The sequence below is a fragment of the Saccopteryx leptura genome, chromosome 2 (genome assembly GCF_036850995.1).
Source record: "Saccopteryx leptura isolate mSacLep1 chromosome 2, mSacLep1_pri_phased_curated, whole genome shotgun sequence".
Lineage (NCBI taxonomy): Eukaryota > Metazoa > Chordata > Mammalia > Chiroptera > Emballonuridae > Saccopteryx > Saccopteryx leptura.
The window spans coordinates 152,266,059-152,286,523 of record NC_089504.1 but is presented as its reverse complement, the minus strand read 5'-3'; the positions used below and the strand labels follow the sequence as shown (position 1 = coordinate 152,286,523).

The 20,465-nt window shown below is 45.7% G+C and overlaps 1 protein-coding gene and 1 long non-coding RNA gene across 4 annotated transcripts in view; one reads left to right on the top strand and one right to left on the bottom strand.

Annotated features, from left to right (window-relative positions):
• Positions 1–20,465, top strand: part of CACNA1C (calcium voltage-gated channel subunit alpha1 C) — a 777,231-nt gene that overhangs the window by 72,593 nt on the left and 684,173 nt on the right. The gene's annotated exons all lie outside the window — the stretch shown is intronic.
• On the bottom strand, positions 268–18,317 carry LOC136393171 (uncharacterized). The gene is made up of 3 exons (XR_010749052.1): positions 18,151–18,317; positions 11,831–11,940; positions 268–1,298 (listed from the first exon to the last, which is right to left on the bottom strand). It is a non-coding gene; the product is annotated as an uncharacterized lncRNA (long non-coding RNA).

Genomic DNA, 20,465 nt, shown 5'->3' with positions numbered 1-20,465 from the left:
ACAAAATAAAATTATGCGACTGGCGTAAAAACTGTGGTATTTTAAAATATAATTGTCGAACTTATGAGACAAGCGTCAAGAGTGAGTCTTAGACGGATGTAACAGAGGGAATCTGGTCATTTTTTAAAAATAAAACATTGTTCAGACTTAAATATAAATAAAACGGAAATAATGTAAGTTATTTATTCTTTCTCTGCGGACCAGTACCAAATGGCCCACGGACCGGTACTGGTACCGGTACCGGTCCGTGGTACTGAGGTTGGGGGCAACTGCTGTAGGGTTTTTGTTTGAACCGCTTCTGCAATGTCAACTTCTTTCTTTACAATGCATCTTACTCAGTCTCTGACATCATATAGGTACTTGTCAAAGTGTAGTTTCTAAGCACTGACTTCTATGGGAGTCAAGCTCAGCTCCCTTCTACTGTAGTATCCTTTCTAAATGCTGCAACTTCCAGACCCTCTAACCTAAATTCTATACATCTCCTTGTGGGATTCTTGTTCCAGTGACTGTCATGAAGGCAAGGGGCCCATTTTGGTGGGGAGAGTCATTTCCTACTTAGAGCCAGAGTAGAGAAATGACCTCCAGCTGTGTAAGAGCATGCTCTGTGGCTCTGTGTCCCACGCAGCATCTGTGAGAGCTGATTCCAGGCAGGGGTGTATCAGAAGAGGGAGGGCAATGCTGTCTGATTTCCATGAGGCCAACATCCGGTAGGCGAGTGGCAAGGGGCACTGAGGGGCATGTTAGGGATCCCAGCAGTGAATGTAGTAGTGTCCTTGTCCCCTGCTAGCTCTGCACTTTCTGCAGAATGACAGGAGCAGGCATTTTCTCGTTGAGGACTAGTTTACTCTATGCCTCCAAAAATGGTTCTAGGAATGTTTTATTTTTAGCTTCCAAACATGTCTTGGGCCTTCCTGCTTTCCTCTTTTCTCTCACATTCCAGACTCCTGGAATGCAGCTGCATCTTCTGTGTTCTGATTCAAACCCTCTTCCTCCGCTGAAGACTCAAGTACCTCCTCTTGGGAAAGCCCTCCCCCAGATACCAGCCTCTGACTCTTTATGGCACTTGATTGTCTCTCCTATTTCTTTTATTGGTTGAGCCAACTATATGCTGATCTCTATTGTTAAGTTTTTAACTTCACATATTTTGACTTCATTTCTCACTTGTCAACACCTGAATTCTTTTATTTGTCCAGTTATCAGTCATTTACTTGTCATCCACCAAGTCATTTGCAAGGCCCGCTCTGTGCTGGGTACTGTGTCAGGCACACAAAGACTCGTCATTCCACTCTGTAAGATAACTGAAGGGGGAAGATGGTTATTGGAAACAGCAACATCAGAACAAATGATTACTCTGCTAGTGGACATGTGTGCAAATGCTATGAGATACCAGGAAAAAATCAACTGCCTAGCAATGTTGGAAAGTTTCATGAAGGAGCTGGCATTTTTAATGGCCTGTCAGGTAGAAAAGAAAGGTCGACACTGAGGGAAGCACAAGTGTAAATGTCTACATTCAGTGGTTGGAGGGAGGTGAGTTGGAGGTGTGTGCATGCAGGGTGGGGGGAGGGGGGAGATGAGCAGGAGGTAAGGCCAAAAAGGTAAAGTGGGTGGGATGATGAGCCATTTAGGCTCTGCTGTAGCTTTTGGATTATGCTAGAGGTGATAGGGAGCCTTGAATGTTCTTAACCATGGTGTAGAATGATCACATCTGTGTTTTAGAATGATGATGTAATATTCAGAGTGAAATATAGATCAACTGGGGTGTTGGGGAGTGAGACGTGAGACAGTTGATGAGTTAGGTACAAATTCCTGTTAGGTAATGACAGCAGCAAGAGGAGAGGTGAGAAGAGGACCTGCACTATAACAGGGGCAGTGGCTAGGAGTGAATGAAAGAAGCACATCTGCGAGTCTGTGATGTTGATGAATTGATGTGGAGGAAGTTGCAGATGCCAAAAGTCTTCACTCCTCCACCTGAGGCCCTGCCTTTACCTGGGATCTGATGAGTATCAGCTGATTTCTGAACACTGCACAAATGATGAATCCTTTTATGGCCATTTAAATTTTGACATTAACTCCTAAGATTTAGACAATATTGACTTTTTTTAAGTGAGAGGAGGAGTGATAGTGTGATGAACTCCCGCATGTGCCCTGATGGGGATCCACCCAGCAACCCCTGTCTGGGGTTGATGCTTGAATCAACTGAGGCATTCTCAGCGTCTGAGGCTGACACTTGAACCAATTGAGCCACTGGCTGCGGGATGGGAAACAGGAGAGAAGCTGATGGTTGCTTCTCCTGTGTGCCCTGACAGGGATTAAATTGGGTCGTCCGCATGCTCGGCTGATGCTCTATCTACTGAGCCAACCAGCCATGGCTGAAATTAGTTGTTTTTGTTTTTTTATTTTTGTGACAGAGACACAGAGAGAGAGACAGACAGAGAGAGGGACAGACAGGGACAGACAGGCAGGAAGGGAGAGAAATGAGAAGCATCAATTCTTCATTGTGGCTCCTTTGTTGTTCATTGATTTCTTTCTCATATATGTCTTGACCTGGGAGCTACAGCAGAGCAGAGTGACCCTTTGCTCAGCGACCTTGGGCTCAAGCCAGTGACATTTGAGCTCAAGCCAGCGACCATGGGGTCATGTCTATGATTTTACACTTAAGCCAGTGACCCTGCACACAAGCTGGTAAGCCCATGCTCAAGCCAGCAACCTCGGGGTTTTGAACCTGGGTTTTCTACATCTCATTTGATGATCTGTCCACTGCACCACTGCCTGGTCAGGCTAAAATTAGTTTTTAAGTTGATTATACACATTTCATATGAGAGTTTACTGTGTAAGTCCAACATTTTGCTATGTTGATTATCAGCTGATTTGGTGGTCAGATGATTTTCCAATTCAGCACTATTTGTGACATTTCGTGGAGAGCACAGACATTCTGAGGACACAACCCAAATGGGTCCTCTGCTGTGTTTTAAAAAGAAAAGCTAAAACTTCAAAGTGATTGTTTTACTTCAGGTTTTATCCAATAAAAGAAAAAAAAAAGCAGAGAAATAGCTTTCTAATTCTTTCTTGCCATTTCCCCAAAGAAAGGTACTGTAATGTTTTACTAAATTCAAACTGTGATTTTTGTTTGTTTGTGTGTTTACTGTCTGGCCAGCAATCTGAACAAAGAGAAGAAAATGTTTCCTGGTATAATCTCTCTTCTAGAACGAAGGAAATGCTTTGCCCCTTGGGTGGTATGTGCCACCCAAATGGCAGAATAAGGGGGTTTAGGAGAATGTCTTTTCCTTGTTGTTTGTGGCTGCCCATAAGCACTTAATTGTTTGTAAGATAATTGGTTCAGATGCTCCATTGTTTCCGAAGGAGATCAATCTTTCCTCTCTCTGTCTTTCTCCTCCCGCTCTCTCCCTATTTGTTAAGCTCCTTTGCTTCAGTGCCTAAATGCATAGCACTCTGTCTGCTGATCTCCTCAGCTCCCAGATACTCAAAATAAATTATCTTTATGTTATGGCTACTATTAATATATTGCTGTTTGTCTTGGCCTCTGAGTTATGGGTAGCTGTTGGCCTTGAACACTGCATTATAACAGTTGCATAGCCTCTAAGCACTGCAGCAAGCTGGACTTAATAAATGCCTGTGGAGTAAGAGGAGAGAATAGACGATTAAAAGAGAAGCTCCCTTCCCTGGAGGTCTCTGTCGGTTGATTTTTCCAGAATGATTATAAGAGATTCATGCTCTCATTACCATTTCTTATCCAATTATTCATTGACCAGGTTTCATATAGGGACCCAGCAAGATGTCAATACTGAGTTTTATGAAGAATGAAATGGTGCTACCCTGATGGATGTAAAACTCTCACAAATAGTCTAGCTTAGTCCTTTTAGAGCTATTTAGAGAAAACAGTTTCAGAATTGAACAGCGTGTCTCCTGAGAGAAGTCCACTTAGCTGGTAATGTTTAGCAGTTTAGTTCAGAGGGATGTAAGCCCTGTGGAAGGTTTAGGTTCTTCACATCCTTTTATCGATTCTTGGTTATGTCCTCGGAGGGATCACACTTGTACTTCTTACCTGAAACCTTCAGTAACTCTGGCCAAAGGCCATCAATCCAAATAAACACCTTTGAGCAAAGTGACTAGAATATTCTATTTTGTTTCCCACAGTGTTAAAGAATTCTAAGGATGCAGTATTTGAAATTAAGGTTTTCAGGTTTTATTTTCAAAAGAACTTTACAAATATCTACTTAAGTGGTTTTCAAATTGTGTTCCCCAGAGTCCCCAGGGTCCCGAGAAAGCATCTCAGGTGCAGCGTAGGGCACGAAGGGAGATTCTGCATCCTCCTCCCTCCCCCCGATGCTGGGACAGCTCTCCACTTTTATCTGTTTTGTATATTAGGCTTCAAAGTTAAATTTAATTTTAAGAATAAGTTCTGCTGCTTAAATAATTGGAAAACTATTAATCTAGCCCAACTTCTCATTTTTACAGTAGAGGATACTGAGGGCCAAAAGGTTTTAGGATCTGCTCGAAGTCACAATACCAATGACCAGGATGGGTCTAGGACACTGACCTCTTTATCTACTGATCTAGTGTTCTTCACTTTTCCCAGCAGCTATCGAAGTCCTCGCTGCATCCAGGACCAGCCTGGGCCTATTAGCACCCACCTTAGAACTAAAATAGAACTTTAAAGAGAACGGGACGTGTCTACGGAGAGGCTCGTAAAGCACAGAGGTTGAACATACAGGCTGCGGATGGGGACTGTCTGAGCTCAAGTCTCCTCTCCGCCCTCATTAGCTCTACGACCTTGCATACCCTACTTGACCTTCCTGGCACCCTGCCGCTTCATCTGTCTGATGGCTGTTGTCATGATGAAATAAGTCGATGAATATACAACTATTGCCAACAGTGTGTGGCAAGTACTCAATTTTCAATAGACATCAGCTTGTATTTAAAAGTCCCTATTATCAGGCTTTTGGGATCCTGGGCTTTCTGGAGCTTTCCCTTAGCTGTATGGTAGCCTGTCAATCCTATTGTGTTCAGAGTGGAGGATGACCAGCATGTGTTCCCTCATGCCTGGTACAGTCATAACTCATGCAGCAGGGGAATGATGGGTCCATAGTCTATCTGAACTGGAGACTTAGGTTACAGGTAGCTGAGTGAGAGCTGAGACCTTAGGATTGAAAACAACTTGCTCGGCCTGGCCGGTTGGCTCAGCGGTAGAGCGTCGGCCTGGCGTGCGGGGGACCCGGGTTCGATTCCCGGCCAGGGCACATAGGAGAAGCGCCCATTTGCTTCTCCACCCCCCCCCTCCTTCCTCTCTGTCTCTCTCTTCCCCTCCCGCAGCCAAGGCTCCATTGGAGCAAAGATGGCCCGGGCGCTGGGGATGGCTCCTTGGCCTCTGCCCCAGGCGCTAGAGTGGCTCTGGTCTCAGCAGAGCGACGCCCCAGAGGGGCAGAGCATCGCCCCCTGGTGGGCAGAGCATCGCCCCTGGTGGGCGTGCCGGGTGGATCCTGGTCGGGCGCATGCAGGAGTCTGTCTGACTGTCTCTCCCGTTTCCAGCTTCAGAAAAATACAAAAAAAAAAAAAAAAGAAAAAGAAAACAACTTGCTCAGTCTTACAGGATTTTCCAAATGGAAGGCAGGGAAGAAGGGACACCTGACACAATCTGGAAGCCTGCAGTCTATCCTGAAACCCCTTATTTGTTGGACAAATACAGTATGTTTATGTGGCAGTTAAAAAAATTTTTGTTATTGAAGTGAATTCACTTAACGTGAAATTAACCATTTTACAGTTTCAGTGGCATTAACACATTCACATGACTGGCCACACCCAACTCAATTTTATCACTTTCAGAGGAAACCCTATACCCATTAAGCAGTCATTTTGCATACCCAACCCCTCCCAGCCCCTGTAACCACTAATCTACTTTATAGTTTTATTTATTCTGGATTTTTCATGTCAAGGGAGTCATAAACTATGTGAAGTTTTGTATGGGACTTACTTCACTTAGCAGAATGTTCCCGAGTTTCCTCCACATTTCAGTACATGTCAGTACTCATTTCTTTCTATGGTTCGCATGTTCCATTTTGATTAAAGCTTCATTCTCCCCTTTGTCTTCCAGGACCCTTGAAGTGAGGCTAACTGCCTGCAATATGGGTTTCTGTTTTACTGTTTCTCTCTTCCCTCCTGCTCCAAACCTCAGTCATTTATTAAGGGGCTACACCATGGTTCCGTTTCTTATGACAAACCTATCCCCAGTCTCTCAGGGAAGAGGCAGCTTGGCCACTTGCTGTTCTTGTGGGGCTTATTCCATTAGCCCACCCACCCACCCTCTGCCTGCCGTTTAGACAGGTGCTGAGCCCAGGTATTTATGAACTTGGGGACTGGGCAGACATCTACAGTATGGAGAAGACACGGACGTCAGTCTGGGCAATTCTGCCCCCAGATGACACCTGGGTTTTGTGCAGAAGCCACCTGGCCGTGCGGAGAGTCTCTCCACTCATCAGTGCCACTTCTGTCAGCTTGTCTGTCTGTCTGTCTGTCTGTCTGTGTCTCTCTCTCTCTCTCTCACACACACACACACACACACACACGCGCGCGCGCGCACACACACACACACACACACGCACACACACACAGCCTAAAAGCGGAACCGTGGACACCGGAACAATATGTCAGTGTCCTTTCATGATGTTGAGGTCTTCCATTTGTTAATGGGTGAGCTCTTAGTCTGTAAGGATGAGCACCTAAACTACAGAGGAGAGGTTAAAAAAGTTACTGCACTAATCAGTTGTAATAACTACTACAGAATTTTAAGCTCAGAGCTAATGCTGAGGAATCTCTGACATCCTTTCTTGGAATCGATTACAGTCAATTTTTCCCCATTTTCCATCAGTTAAAAGAACACTGTCAAGATAAAATCTTGGCGAACATATAATGAAGAACTTCATAGATTATTTTGCCAGAGGCATGTTTAGAGTTGGCCGTTGCAGGTTCGGCCTTTATTTGGGCTGTGGAGAGGAAAGCTGCCCTTTCCATTTCCCGACCCCATGGTGGGTGGTTGTGCCGCTTTGGCCCTTGCCCAGGGCTCTCAGGTGTGCCCGGGACCTGCACTGTGCCCGTGTGTGCGGGCCTGTGTCCTGGTTTTGAGGCGCTTGTGAAGCTGTGTGTCGTGTTAATGGGGTCTTTTGTACGAATTTTTCCACAGTACACGCGTGGGCCACAGCAGGGCAGAGCTGGCTGGAAGGGGTCAGGGCAGCAGCCAGGGAGATGATGGGCATCAGAGGTTAAGCAGGCACGAGGCCACATGCCAAAGGTTTGGAGCTGTGGGTCCAGGCACCATGAGTTTGAACTCAGAGAAGCTGAATTCAGAGTAGTTGAGGCAGAAAAGAGCAAGTGTGAACTTCCGGACCAGAGGTAGGGAGCAGCCAGAGAGCCAGCAAGGGGGCGCCGGCAGGTGGGAGACACTGCCCATGAGTTTCTATCTCAAGGCAGAGCCAAGCATTGTCCTGACCTCCTTGATCTTGCCTTTTGTTCCCTGTGTCAGGCAAGAACCCACAGGTGAGTGTTTGCTGTTGGAAGACAAGCCAGGTCTCCACAGGTGAAACTTACCCCTAATCAAGGTTGGACAAAGGCCCAGAGTCAGACCTTTTCAGAGGTTACTCGACATGAGCTGCCAACAAGGGGTTTGGTTCTGTTGTAACTAACAAAGGAACTTAGAGACCTGCTGCTTAACTGACTGTGGCTGTCCCCCAGTGGGCAGACCCTGTTGTCATCATAAATATTGGACTATCCAAAGGGTCAGACATCTTTTTACTCTCTTACAGGTCCAACCAGGATTTTGTCTTTCTCATTATTATGGTCTCAGTGTCAGGAAATTCAAGAGCTTATTTCTGCTTTCCCTTCCCTGAGCTCTCTGGTGTCCAGGTGAGTCTGAGCTACATAATGGGCCAGGCTCCTTGGCATACAGGTTGGCAGCACAGTGAGTTGCTGGTTGAGCTGAGTTCTTCAGGCTAACTGGTGCCAAAGACAAGGTTTTCCTGTCTCCTCTCTCCTGTTTTTTGTCCCAAGTCTTTTGTTTGTGCAGAGGAGGATTAAAGAATGAGTTTGGCTTTTTTTTTTCTATTTTCATCCTGATTTTTTATGTAAGTAAAGTTTGGAAATCAGCCTGCCTGGGTCTCTGTTTTCCCTTACCATAGACCAAAGTTTCTGCATGCACCATAGAATCCCTGGGGAGACTTACAAACCTCGATGCCCAGGCTACATTCCTAACTGATCAACTCAGTATCTCTGGGGTGAGTCCCAGGCACACACTGGGTAGGATTCCACAATGTGCAGCCGTGGTTGGGAACCACAATCTCAGTGAAGCCAGGGCAGTCTTGGCCAATCCGGGACAATGCTCTGCCTTCCCTTTCGGGATGGAATCACCAGGAAACCATGCTTCACTGCAGGTTCAGTTTAGTGTCTGGTCCACTGAAGTGCTAAATAAGTAGTATCTGTTATAGAATGATTTGTATTCATAAACCTTTATTGTTAGGTATAAACTTTAGCTCTTGGTGGTGTCTTTTTTGTCTTAGTGTCAATTTCCTCATCAAAGACAAAGAGTCTCTGCTGACCCTTCACCCTCTCCTATATGCTCCTACATTCTGATGGCTGCAGCTGGGTGAAAGTTAATTCCATCTCTGATAAATGCAAGCTTTAGTATCTCCTTGAATTTTCTTAGACAGCAAGAAGATCTTGGGAACCATTCAGAAAATACATGGCCCAGTGCCTTTCTTTGGTGCCTTAAAATTTTTCCTTGAAGAGTTCTCCAAGTCCTGCTTGACCCTTCCCTGAGGGGTCCTGAGAACTGGCTTCCTGAACAATGGTGGGCTCAGGAGATGGAAGGCACTTCCACTTAATCTTATCATACATATGGAATAGTCATGTTTGTTTGCTATTGCTTCATCCTGGAGACAAATGGTTGCTCTTCCTGTGAGTGCATGTGAGTGTTTGTGTACATGTTTGGGGGTGGGGTGGGTAGGAAGGATGTAAACGCAAGCTCCCATCTGGAACCTCTTCATGCAGCAAGGTCTGCACAGGTGTGACACAGACATGAGTGGGGAGGTGGCACTGCCTGCTGGAGTCCTATACCCAGATGTGGAGGACATGTTTTAAGGCACAACTTGGGGAATCTCGTCGTTCCAAACACCTATTCATCTCTACTTGAGTTCTTTCCCGCATTTGGATTTTAGCTGTTCACGTTGTGGCTCCATTAGCCTCAGTGCCACAGACAGTCCCTAACATGAACCTGCTATGACTGGGGTATGCTCCAACCTGTGCACACAGATGGCACATTCTGATAATGGACTCTGTTGCTCTTGAAAAGGATTTTAAGAACGGAGTTAGCATTTTGGTTTTTTTCCTTTACTAACTAAACTTAGTCAATTAGGACAGCTGGTGTGTCTAAATCATTGACAAGTATGAAAACCAGCAATGTTATTAGGCGGCTGTGTTTGTGGGTATTCAAACGTGAATTAAACCAATCCATTACAGTTGTTTGCTGTTCACTGGGGCTGCAATATTTTTATGCAGAACCCTGGAAAGGAGCACAGTTCAGTGGTGTTTACTAATGACCTTGTCCTGTCCTCTGAATTATGGGAAGGCAGTTCAGAACCTCAGGAGGTGGTGCTAACAATTGTGCAGTATTTTTGGTGTATTTCATATCCATGAGATGCTGTTTTCATCTTGGGTTTGGATTTTGAAGTAGAGAGTGAATGTGGCTTTTAAAATCATAAGTATTTATAGAACTAGGTTCTGATTTAACAATCAGTGAAGCCCTTGTGCTGGAAATAACACAAATCAGGAAAAAGAATCTCTTTCCCCATAAGACAACCCCCCCCCACACACACACACACCATATTTGCTCTTGGGGGCTTTTTTTTTTTTTTTAAAGAGAGAAAGAGAAAGTCAGGGAGAGAGAGAGACAGAGAGACAGGAACACTGAGCTGTTCCTGTATGTGCCCTGGCCAGGGATCAAACTGGCAACCTTTGCACTTCCAGACAACATTCCACTAACCTAGCTATTCAGCCATTATTGATTGAGTTTTAGAGAAACAGAGAGAAGAAGAGAGAGGGGAGGGGAAAGGGAAGCATTAATTTGTTGTTCCTCTCAGTCATTCATTCATTGGTTGCTTCCTGTGTGTGCCATGACCCAGGATCAAACCTGCAACCTTGTTGTAACCAACTGAGCTAACTAATCAGCTAGGGCTTGGGGGCCATCTTTATGAAAAATTAAGGGCTTGACAATCTGATCAAAAGGGTTTGAAACTAAAGATGGGGGTAGTGGAGGAAAATGCCAGGAGAACCCTAAGGCACTGACAGAGTATTGACTTGGTGCTGTGACAAAACTGAACCATCTCTGGGGTCTCCTGCTGGCCTTCTCCACCTCTAGGGAGGCGGTACATGGGCTGCCCAATCCTCGACTTACAAAGAACCCTGGGCAAGGGGAGGGCAGCACCTCCTGCAGTAAGTGGAGCCCAATCTCTGTGCAGCTGGATCTTTCTTGTGACTCCTGACACAGGTCCTCAGCCCACTCACATGTTCAAGAATGCCAGGTGGGAGCTCAGGCATCTGACACCTCTGGAATCCAGAACAGGGATCCGTATTTTCCTTCAAGCCCATGCTACTTTTATACCTTCAGAATAGAAAAGTCCAATGATACTTTCTTGGAAAATTGACCTCCCCTCCCCCATTCTCCCATGCTAAATGTCTTACATTGTCCCTGTGGAGTCAAGGGCACTATCTCCAGGGCCTTGACTATGACTCATACTACGATCCTAAGGGGAAAGCTTTTCTGGTAATCTCATGCTAAAACAGATGAGAAAAACTGCAAAACCCCAGCTCACTCTCATGGAATCAGAAGTCAAATCTCCAGCCATCATCTCATCTCACTACAGAGATGAGAATAACATGGCCAAAGTGTCCAGAGCCACAGATGAGGCTGCTGTCAGTGAAGCTGAAGTGACCTTAGGCACCACTAACAAAAGTATGATGTTCACAATGAAGGCGGATGTTTGCACTGTCCCAGTTCCCACCCCAAAGAGAGTTCAGTTCTGGTAGCATGTTTCAGAGGAGCCCTGGGAGAGAAAGAGATGAAGGTAGCAGAGGATGTGCAGGCAGCTCATGGTTTGTCCTGGGGAAGAAAAGATTCATGGGCCCTGGCCGGTTGGCTCAGCGGTAGAGCGTCGGCCTAGCGTGCGGAGGACCCGGGTTTGATTCCCGGCCAGGGCACACAGGAGAAGCGCCCATTTGCTTCTCCACCCCTCCGCCGCGCTTTCCTCTCTGTCTCTCTCTTCCCCTCCCGCAGCCAAGGCTCCATTGGAGCAAAGATGGCCCGGGCGCTGGGGACAGCTCCTTGGCCTCTGCCCCAGGCGCTAGAGTGGCTCTGGTCGCAATATGGCGACGCCCAGGATGGGCAGAGCATCGCCCCCTGGTGGGCAGAGCGCCGCCCCATGGTGGGCGTGCCGGGTGGATCCCGGTCGGGCGCATGCAGGAGTCTGTCTGACTGTCTCTCCCTGTTTCCAGCTTCAGAAAAATGAAAAAAAAAAAAAAAAAAAAAAAAAAAAAAAAAAAAAAAAAAAAAAAAGATTCATGGAGGAGCAAGGAAGATTCTGTACATGTTATTTTAAGACATTATCCATATTATAACATTTATCAATAATAGCAGTCACATTCTGAATATCTGGTATGTCTTAGACCTTTGGAATATACTGACTCATTTTAGTCCTTACAACAACCCCACTGGGTGCATATAATTATTCCCATTAGACTGATGATGAAAATGAAGCTTAGGGAAACTCACACAGTAAATGCCAAAGCTGAGATTTACATCCAAGTCCTTCTAGATCTGTTTCCAAAGGCCATGTTCCTTCTTCTGTGTCTTCCTACTATGTGAAAGAGAGTACACCTTCTCTGTATGATGCCAGAGAACTGAATTAGAACTACAGGAAAGACATCAAAGGAACAGATTTAGTTTAACATAATGAAGAACTTTCTCTGCCTGACCGGTGGTGGGGCAGTGAATAGAGCATTGACTTGGGATGCTGAGATCCCAGGTTTAAAACCCTGAGGGCACCATCCTTAGTGTGGGATCATAAACATTATCCCATGGTTGCTAGCTTGAACAAGGGGTCACTGGTTCAGCTGGAGCCCCCCCCCCCCCCGTCAAGTCATATATGAGAAGCAATCAATGAATAACTAAAATGATGCAAATAAGAATTGATGCTTCTCATCTCTCTCCCTTCCTGTCTCTCTCTCAGTCTCTCTTTGTTACTAAAACACAAACAAAAAAACAAAAACAAAACATAATGAAGAACTTTCTCACAGAGCTGTTCAGAGATGAAATGAATAACCCCTTCTGGAACTGAGTTTCTAGTTCCTCAGAGGTCTTCAGGCTAAGGCTGAGAGGCTAATATTGAGGGTGCAGTGGGAGTTATTTAATATTCTAAGGAGTTAGCAGATGACTAACGATTTTTCGTGTTTTAGTCCTCTTGCAAAGTAAACCTTCAAACATACAATCTCAAATAGAGGTCAGTGTAATATGCTGGGCCAATATACAATTATTTTGAAATATAAGGGTTAAGTGTGCCATCTAGTGTTACTAACACTTGTAGTTTCTCATTCATTCATTCATTCATGCATGCATGCATTTCACAAATATTTTTCTCTGTGCCTACTACAGGCCAGGCCCTGGAGATAGAGTGGTAAATAAGACATGGTCCCTGTCCTCAACAAATCTATGGATCAGAAAGGCAGAGATGTGGAAACAGGTGATGTCAATTCTTCGTGTAGATGTAATGAGGAAAGTGGAGCATGCTAAGAGATACCAATGCAACTTTGTGGAAAGGGGTAAAAACTTGGGAGCTATGGCGGTGAGGGGTGGCCAGGAGAAAGGTCTAGTCTAGGCAGGGGCAGCAGCACATGTAAAAGCAATTGAGCAGTGGTTTTCACCCTTTTCCATCTCATGGCTCACATAAGCTAATTACTAAAATTCTGTGGCACACCAAACAATATATTGTTTGCTGATCTGACAAAAAATAAAGGTTAATTTTGATTCATTCACATCAGATGGCTATTGCTGTGTTGGCTGTTGTCAAATTTTTATTTGACTATCTAAGGAAAAAAGGCCAGTACCTCCAACTAAATAGGTATTACATGTTTTAAAAATTGTTGCAGCACACCAGTGTGCCCTGGCACACCAGTTGAAAGCTGCTGCTTTAGAGGCTTGAGAAACTAAGGCTCAGGTAGAACTGCAAGCAGCCCAGCTGTGCGCTTCATGTGGGAGCAACCCCTGCTGGTACAGGAAGGCTCAGCCTCCTCGCCAGGCCCCCTCCCCCGTCCAGGTGTGGAGCAAATCTGATGATAGGCAAATCTGTCCCAAGGCAGCATCTCCAGCTGCCCTAAAACTTCCATGTCAAAGTCCTGGAAATGTTCCCTGCCCCCTGAAATACTCACTAGGCCAGAGCTATTCTGGACTTTTAAAAAAGAAATAGGGTGACTGTTCTTTCTTCCACTGGGTTTTATGTTTTGTCCCTTGGAAACAAAGCAGGTCTGCCTGTGTGTCCCTGTGCTTCTTGGCGTCCCCTGGCGCAGCAGGCATCAGCTGCAGTCCATTAACTCACATGGCAGGGAGAGGGTAGGATGGTGTTACACAGGGCCAGGGGCAGCAGGCAGGGTCTGGCAAACAGACATCTCCATTTCTCCCCTCTCTCTTTTTTCTCCCTAGAAACCCCAGCGCAAACCTCTTCCACACAGACACCTTCCCACTCCATCCAAACAGAGATCTGTGGGCCTCCCACGCTCTCAACGACTTGGACATAACTGAATCCCAGTTGGGGCACAACCCAGATTCAGCCTGGGATCCCCACAATGCACCTACCTCCAGGTGTGATTTCAGAACCTCCAATGTGATCAGTGAGGGGATCATCTCATTACTTTCCTACCTCCAAGGCAGGACTGTACTTAAACTATCTCAGACAGATGGCTAACTGTCCTATTTTAAAAGATCTCCAGCGAGGACAATTCACTATTCCCTGTGGCTGTCTGTGCTAGTATTTAATCATCTTCATTTCCAGCGAATTCTTTATGCCGCGTCTAACCCTCTCTGCTTGTGATTTAAGTCTTGTTTCTGAAGGATAAACGCTGTGGATCTTCTGCTTCAGGGGAGGGGCACATTCAGGTCCTAATTTTGTAGCCTGGGGAATTATCTGTTTTAACACCTTTCTTTGGGTTTTATTCCCTTTGTTGGTAAACATGAGGGTTGAGTTAGGGAAGATTCTCAAGGACTCTTCTAGCTCTACATGCTGCGACTTCTCAAAATTAAAAGTGCTGCGTAGGTATCCTAGGCAATTTAATACTCCCTGGAAATAATAATGCTTTGTTGCATGAAAAACCTAGTAGCTGAAACTTGAAACAATGCCAGACAGACCTAGCTCAGGAAGCCATCTTTTTGTTAGTGGCATCAAGTGAGACTGTAGAAAGGACAAACAGTTGAGGGGCTGCAGCCACTCAAAGTTGGACCTTTCAGAGTCACTGTGGGGTAGGCATCCTGCACATCTATTGAATGGAGAAGGGATGGTCAAGTTTTGTGGCTGCTGCCCCAGCCTGTAGCTCCTGACAGCTGAGAAAGTGAATAACCCGGAGTAGGAGTGTTGTAGGGTAGCTAGATATTCACCCTCCTCACCTTTCCCAATCTTTGAAAAGCCAATGTCCCAGGAAGGATAATACCCTAAGCCATTGTCATATCACTCAGTAGTGAGCTGGTAACTCATATAAGAAGCAAGTGACTGACACAAGTAGCTGCTGGGTCCACAGACAGGAGGGGTTAGCATGGGAGGGTCTGGGAACCTAAGGACAGGGTTTGCCAGGAACAAAGGCAAAGTCTCCACAAGAAGCAAGAGGACACTAAAGACAAAGTTTACTTATTTCTCAGCTTTTTTCAAAACATTCACATCTGCTGCCTTTGGTATGTGTGTCCCGAGGAGCCAGCTTGCTCCGTGACAGCATCAGATACCTGGCTTTAGGGGAGTTGTCCGGCGTGGTTCATCTTAGGCAAAAGCCCCACCTGGCTAAGCTGCCTGAGCATCCAAGCATCCGGCCTCATCCGCACATAGCCGTGACTCCAGCGTCAGCCAATGACTGGATCCCATCACGAGATGGATTAACCTGCCATTCACTTGTATACTCTTACCTCTCAAGTTCTTGAAATGAGACAGAAATAAAGAATTCATTGTTGGGTCGGCATGCGAGGAATTTTGATCATCTACCCTTGTAAATGTGATTGTAGATTTTTCTTGCTTTTATTACTAGTGTCATCAGACACTGCACTGGGCTCACTGGCCACTGACATCAATTCTTGAATTATTATTATTATTTCGGTGTCAGCTGGGGGTAAAGTGTATTAAGGACCCGACTCAGTCTTGAAATTGTTTGTTAAAAGTCATAGGGTACCGAGAAAGCTACATACTATATGACATTCTGGAAAAGGCAAAATTTTGGAGACAGTAAAAATATATCAACGGTTGACAAGAGTGGGTGGCGAGATGGATAAGCTGGGCACAGAGGACTTTTAAAGCCCTGAGAATCCTCCAGTGATGGATGGATGTCATTATACATTTGTCTAATTCTGCTGAACATACAACATGGAAAATGAACTCTCAGGTAAACTATGGATTTTGGGTGATTATCAGACTGAGCTTCTATGTATAGAAAGTCAATGAGAATCTCTCTTTACAAAAGCAAATTTAGGCCTAATTTGCTCACTAGGGCCCTTAGCTGAAGCAAGAACTCACTACTCCGAGCTCAGTAACATTTCCATTCTTTGTGCAATGAACAAAGGCATGAATGAATGTGTGAATAGAGAATTTCCATGCCTACAATGCCTCTGTCAATAAATGACTTCTAAGCACCACAAATAAATCAAAAATCAGAAATATTTCTTTTATTTCTTATAAAAGATTTTTTTTGCAAGGCAAATTAATAACAGACGTGCACTTCAGGGAGCAAAACCACTTAAAACTGGATTCTTTAGAAACAGTGCTTTATTTACCAAACGATAGGCTATTTGCAAGTTTTTCTTATCTATTTACCAAAGCAATTTCTCCAAGGAATTCCACGAACTAAAAAGTAATTAAATTACTATTAATTCATTTTAAGGTTCTATAATTCAGGCCACGAATTCAGTTAGGTCTTTTCTCCTGCTTGAGGTGAATGTATTAACTTTTGCTGTATTTTTTTACATTCATTTCTTTTTTTTTTCAAGCAAGATTATTCTGTTATAGAACTACAAAAACACTTTTCATTCTATAGATTGCAGTGTCACAAGTTCTCCTGAAAATAGAGAACCTGTTGTTTGGTGACTAGGGAAGAGGCAGACAAGAGCCTTGCCACGCCAGCCCAATGTCGCTGCAAGGCATGAGGATGGGTCAGAATGAGTTCAGGGGCTGGTGAGTCTGGGCATCCTTAGAGTCTGCCAGCGTGACTCTCTGTAGCCCCTCACTCACACTACTCACCTGTGTCACATTCTCTCCTGCTCACAGATACCTTTGTGATGGATATGGTATTATGCAAGACTGGTCACTATTCACTATTTTCAACTTATCTGTGGCGTCTATAAAATGCCACATTGCCGACTACTGCAGTTTAGTTACTGGATGGTGATGACTGGCACAAAGGAACGTGTGCGCGTGCGCATGTGGCTGGCATAACGTCCCATCTTGCCACGTTCTGACTAACGATACTTCCCTTCAGGTCTTGCTAGTCTAAAGATGAGTCAGTGATGCCCGCTCATACAAGCAACAGTTATAATAATAGTTGCTTCTGAACGTGCATATCTTTCTTCATACAGCATTAATGATTTTGACTTGTTCCAAGAAAACGTCTGACAATATTCACGTCAGTATATTTCTCCACCTAAAAAGGTTCCAAACACAGTATTTCCCTCCAAACGTACACAACCAGGTAAAAAAGCTCACATATTTTTCAAGGCATTTGTATCAATGGAGACAAAATGATACTGAGAAAATCCTGCCCAGCTCAAGGGTGCTAGCATGACAATGTCATTTAGTTCCATAACCAGGAAACACTCAATGCTCAGAGTCAGAGTTACAGAACACCTTGGAGGCTCTTTGGCTCCTTGAGTGTGGCTCTTCCACAAAACACCACGTGCGGGCACGCAGGATACCCAGCCCCAAGGAGGGGGCGGTTCATGCACGACTTGAGTGAGCATGTGGCTCCCCTCTCCCCTTCCCTCCTCCCCTTTCCCCTTCCCCTTCCCCTTCTGCCTTTCCCTCCTCCCCTTTCCCCTTCCCCCTCCCCTTTCCCCTTCCCCTTCCCCCTCCCCTTTCCCCTTCCCCCTCCCCTTTCCCCTTCCCCTTCTGCCTTTCCCTCCTCCCCTTTCGCCTCCCTCTTCCCCTTCCCCCTTTCCCCCTCCCCTTTCCCCTTCCTCTTCCCCTTCTGCCTTTCCCTCCTCCCCTTTCACCTCCCTCTTCCCCTTCCCCCTTTCCCCTTCCCTTTCCCCTTCCCCCTCCCCTTTCCCCTTCCCCTTCCCCTTCCCCCTCCCCTTTCCCCTTCCCCCTCCCCTTTCCCCTTCCCCTTCTGCCTTTCCCTCCTCCCCTTTCACCTCCCTTTTCCCTTCCCCTTCCCCCTCCCCTTTCCCCTTCCCCCTCCCCTTTCCCCTTCCCCTTCTGCCTTTCCCTCCTCCCCTTTCGCCTCCCTCTTCCCCTTCCCCCTTTCCCCCTCCCCTTTCCCCTTCCTCTTCCCCTTCTGCCTTTCCCTCCTCCCCTTTCACCTCCCTCTTCCCCTTCCCCCCTTCCCCCTCCCCTTTCCCCTTCCCCTTCTGCCTTTCCCTCCTCCCCTTTCACCTCCCTCTTCCCCTTCCCCCTTTCCCCCTCCCCTTTCCCCTCTCCTTTTCCCTGTCCCCTCCAAGGCAATCACAGCCTCAGCTTTCACATTCTTCATTTTTCAGGTGGGGGAAACAAGGTCCAGAGAGGTTGGGAACCACAAAGTACCTTCTGCTTCTTTCCCTGCAGTGGCCTGCAAACCGTGGCTGGCGAGCCACAAGGTCACTCAACTCGCCCCCCACCCCATCCTGCTGCTCGTATCTGCAGCGCCTCTCCCAGTCACCTGACCGATGGAAGCCCCCACAGACCTGCATGCCAGCACGTGCTATTTTCCGGTAGAGCCACACTCAAGGAACCGAAAGGTGTATGTGTCTTGCAAGCTGCAGTTTGCCAACCACTGGAAAGCAGAAGGTCTTTTGTGGTTCCCAACTTCTCTGGGCTTTGTTTTCCCCACCTGAAAAATGAAGAATGTGAAAGCTGAAGCTGTGATTACCTTGGAAAGAAAAGGGGAAGGAGAGGGAAAGGGAACATGGGAGGGAAGGGGGAAGGGGAGGCAAGGGAAGGACAAGGGAAGGGAAAGGGGGCAGGGGAAGGGGGAGGGGAAGGGGGAGGGGAAGGACAAGGGAAGGGGGGAGGGGAAGGGGAAGGGGAAGAGGGAAGGGGAGCCACATACTAACTCACCTCCTCCCTGAATCAAGGCCAGCTTTATTATTTACTGCAGAGAACAAAAGTCATTTGTAAAACAAGGAAGTTTCTGATACAAAATCTTATCTAAGGTTTAAAGGGGAATCCTCTGAAGAGTGCACCACCCCCTACCATGCAACAACCAAGGGTGTGGGGAAGAACTTAGTCTTAAACTAAGCCCTAGGCTATGAGGACTTTGTCAGTTTACAGCCTGTCTTCCACAGAGTTTGGATTTTAAAAACAAGGAAAACCAATGGAAAGTGAAAGTAGAAGGTGACATAATCCTACTTACATTGCTTGAAGATTACTCTAGTTGTTTGTATAAAACCCAAAGCAGCCCAGTTCTAGAACTGTAGTAGACTTAAAGATGCGGGGCTCTAATCCTAGCGATGGATTATCAGTGTCCATATAGGTTTATCCTGAGTAAAAATGTGCCATTCGGGTGTGAGATCTTGATAACATGCATGAGTCAGGGTAGTGGCTATGTGGGAAGCCTCTGCTCCTTCCTCTTTATTTTATTGTAAACCTAAAACTGTTCTAATGAAGTCTTTAAAAAAAACACAAAATAAAGCAAAAATAAAACAACAACAACAAAAGTTGTGGAGAACACCAAAAATTGCCTTGGGTCTCTGATGGGTTTAGAAAGGGCAGAATGGTCCCACCTGAATTCCAGCCTCCTAGGGGGATCCGTGCTTCCCACGTTGTGCAGGGTGGGGTACTACAGAACTAGCTCTTCACAGGCAGGGAAGGCTTTCCATTAGCTCAGGATTCCAACTGTGCCCTACAGGATGAATAGTACGAAGCTTTGAAGATGCTTGAGCTTTCTGCATTGCCTCCCAGTTCTCAAAGTTTGGGGACGGGCAGCGTCAGCCCCACCTGGGAGCTTGTAAGAGGAATATAGGGTCTCAGGCACTATCCCGGATTTACAGAATCAGAATCTGCATTTGAACAAGATTCCGGGTGATATGGATGCGTGTTAAACTTTGGGGAGCACAGGCTAGCCCTCAGGTTCTTCCAGGGAGATCTTGATAGCATGGTCTTAGGCAAAATTGAGAAGCAGGTCAAGTTTTTTTGGGGGAACACTGTTCTACTTTTTGATATTCTTTTCTCTCACTTAAGCATCTTTCTCCCTCCATTCCCTTTTACTCTCATCCCCTTCTCCCTGCCATCAAACAAACAAACAAACAAACAAAAAACACACCAAAAAACCAAACAAATAACAAAAACTCCTGACAGACAATACAAAGACTACATACTCTGTATGGCCCAGGTCCCTCACATACAGGAGAAAAGAGACCTGAGAAAGTAATTCATATTAAATTGTTGCGGAGTGCCTGGTCTGTGGTGGCGCAGTGGATAAAGCATCGACCTGGAAATGCTGAGGTCGCTGGTTCGAAACCCCGGACTTGCCTGGTCAAGGCACATATGGAAGTTGATGCTTCCTGCTCCTCCCCCCTTCTCTCTCTGTCCCTCTAAAAATGAATAAATGAAATCTGAAAAAGAATTATAAAAAAAAAATAAATTGTTGCGGAGTTAGAAACTTGAAGAGTTCTTTCTCATAGAGCATTGCACTCTAAAATACTTAAAGAATTACTGTTTGACATAAAGATGACGTTTCCATTCATAGAAATTGAGTCCCCGTGACATGACACACTGATCTGATGTAGGTTGTAGATATTTGGGGGAATAGAGGGACTCTGTCTTAATCACTCAGTTGACACTAGGTAGGAGACCACTTAATTTACTAACAGGCTGGCCCTTACTGAAAGGGTGATCCTAAGAATTTTCAGACTCGGACGTCCTCATTATGCTCACAGACACTAAATTCTTAGGGTTGTGTATCAGATACGTTTTTCATATCTATATCATTTTGAATTTATTTGGCCACTTAAGATACAAAGCCCAGTTTTAAAA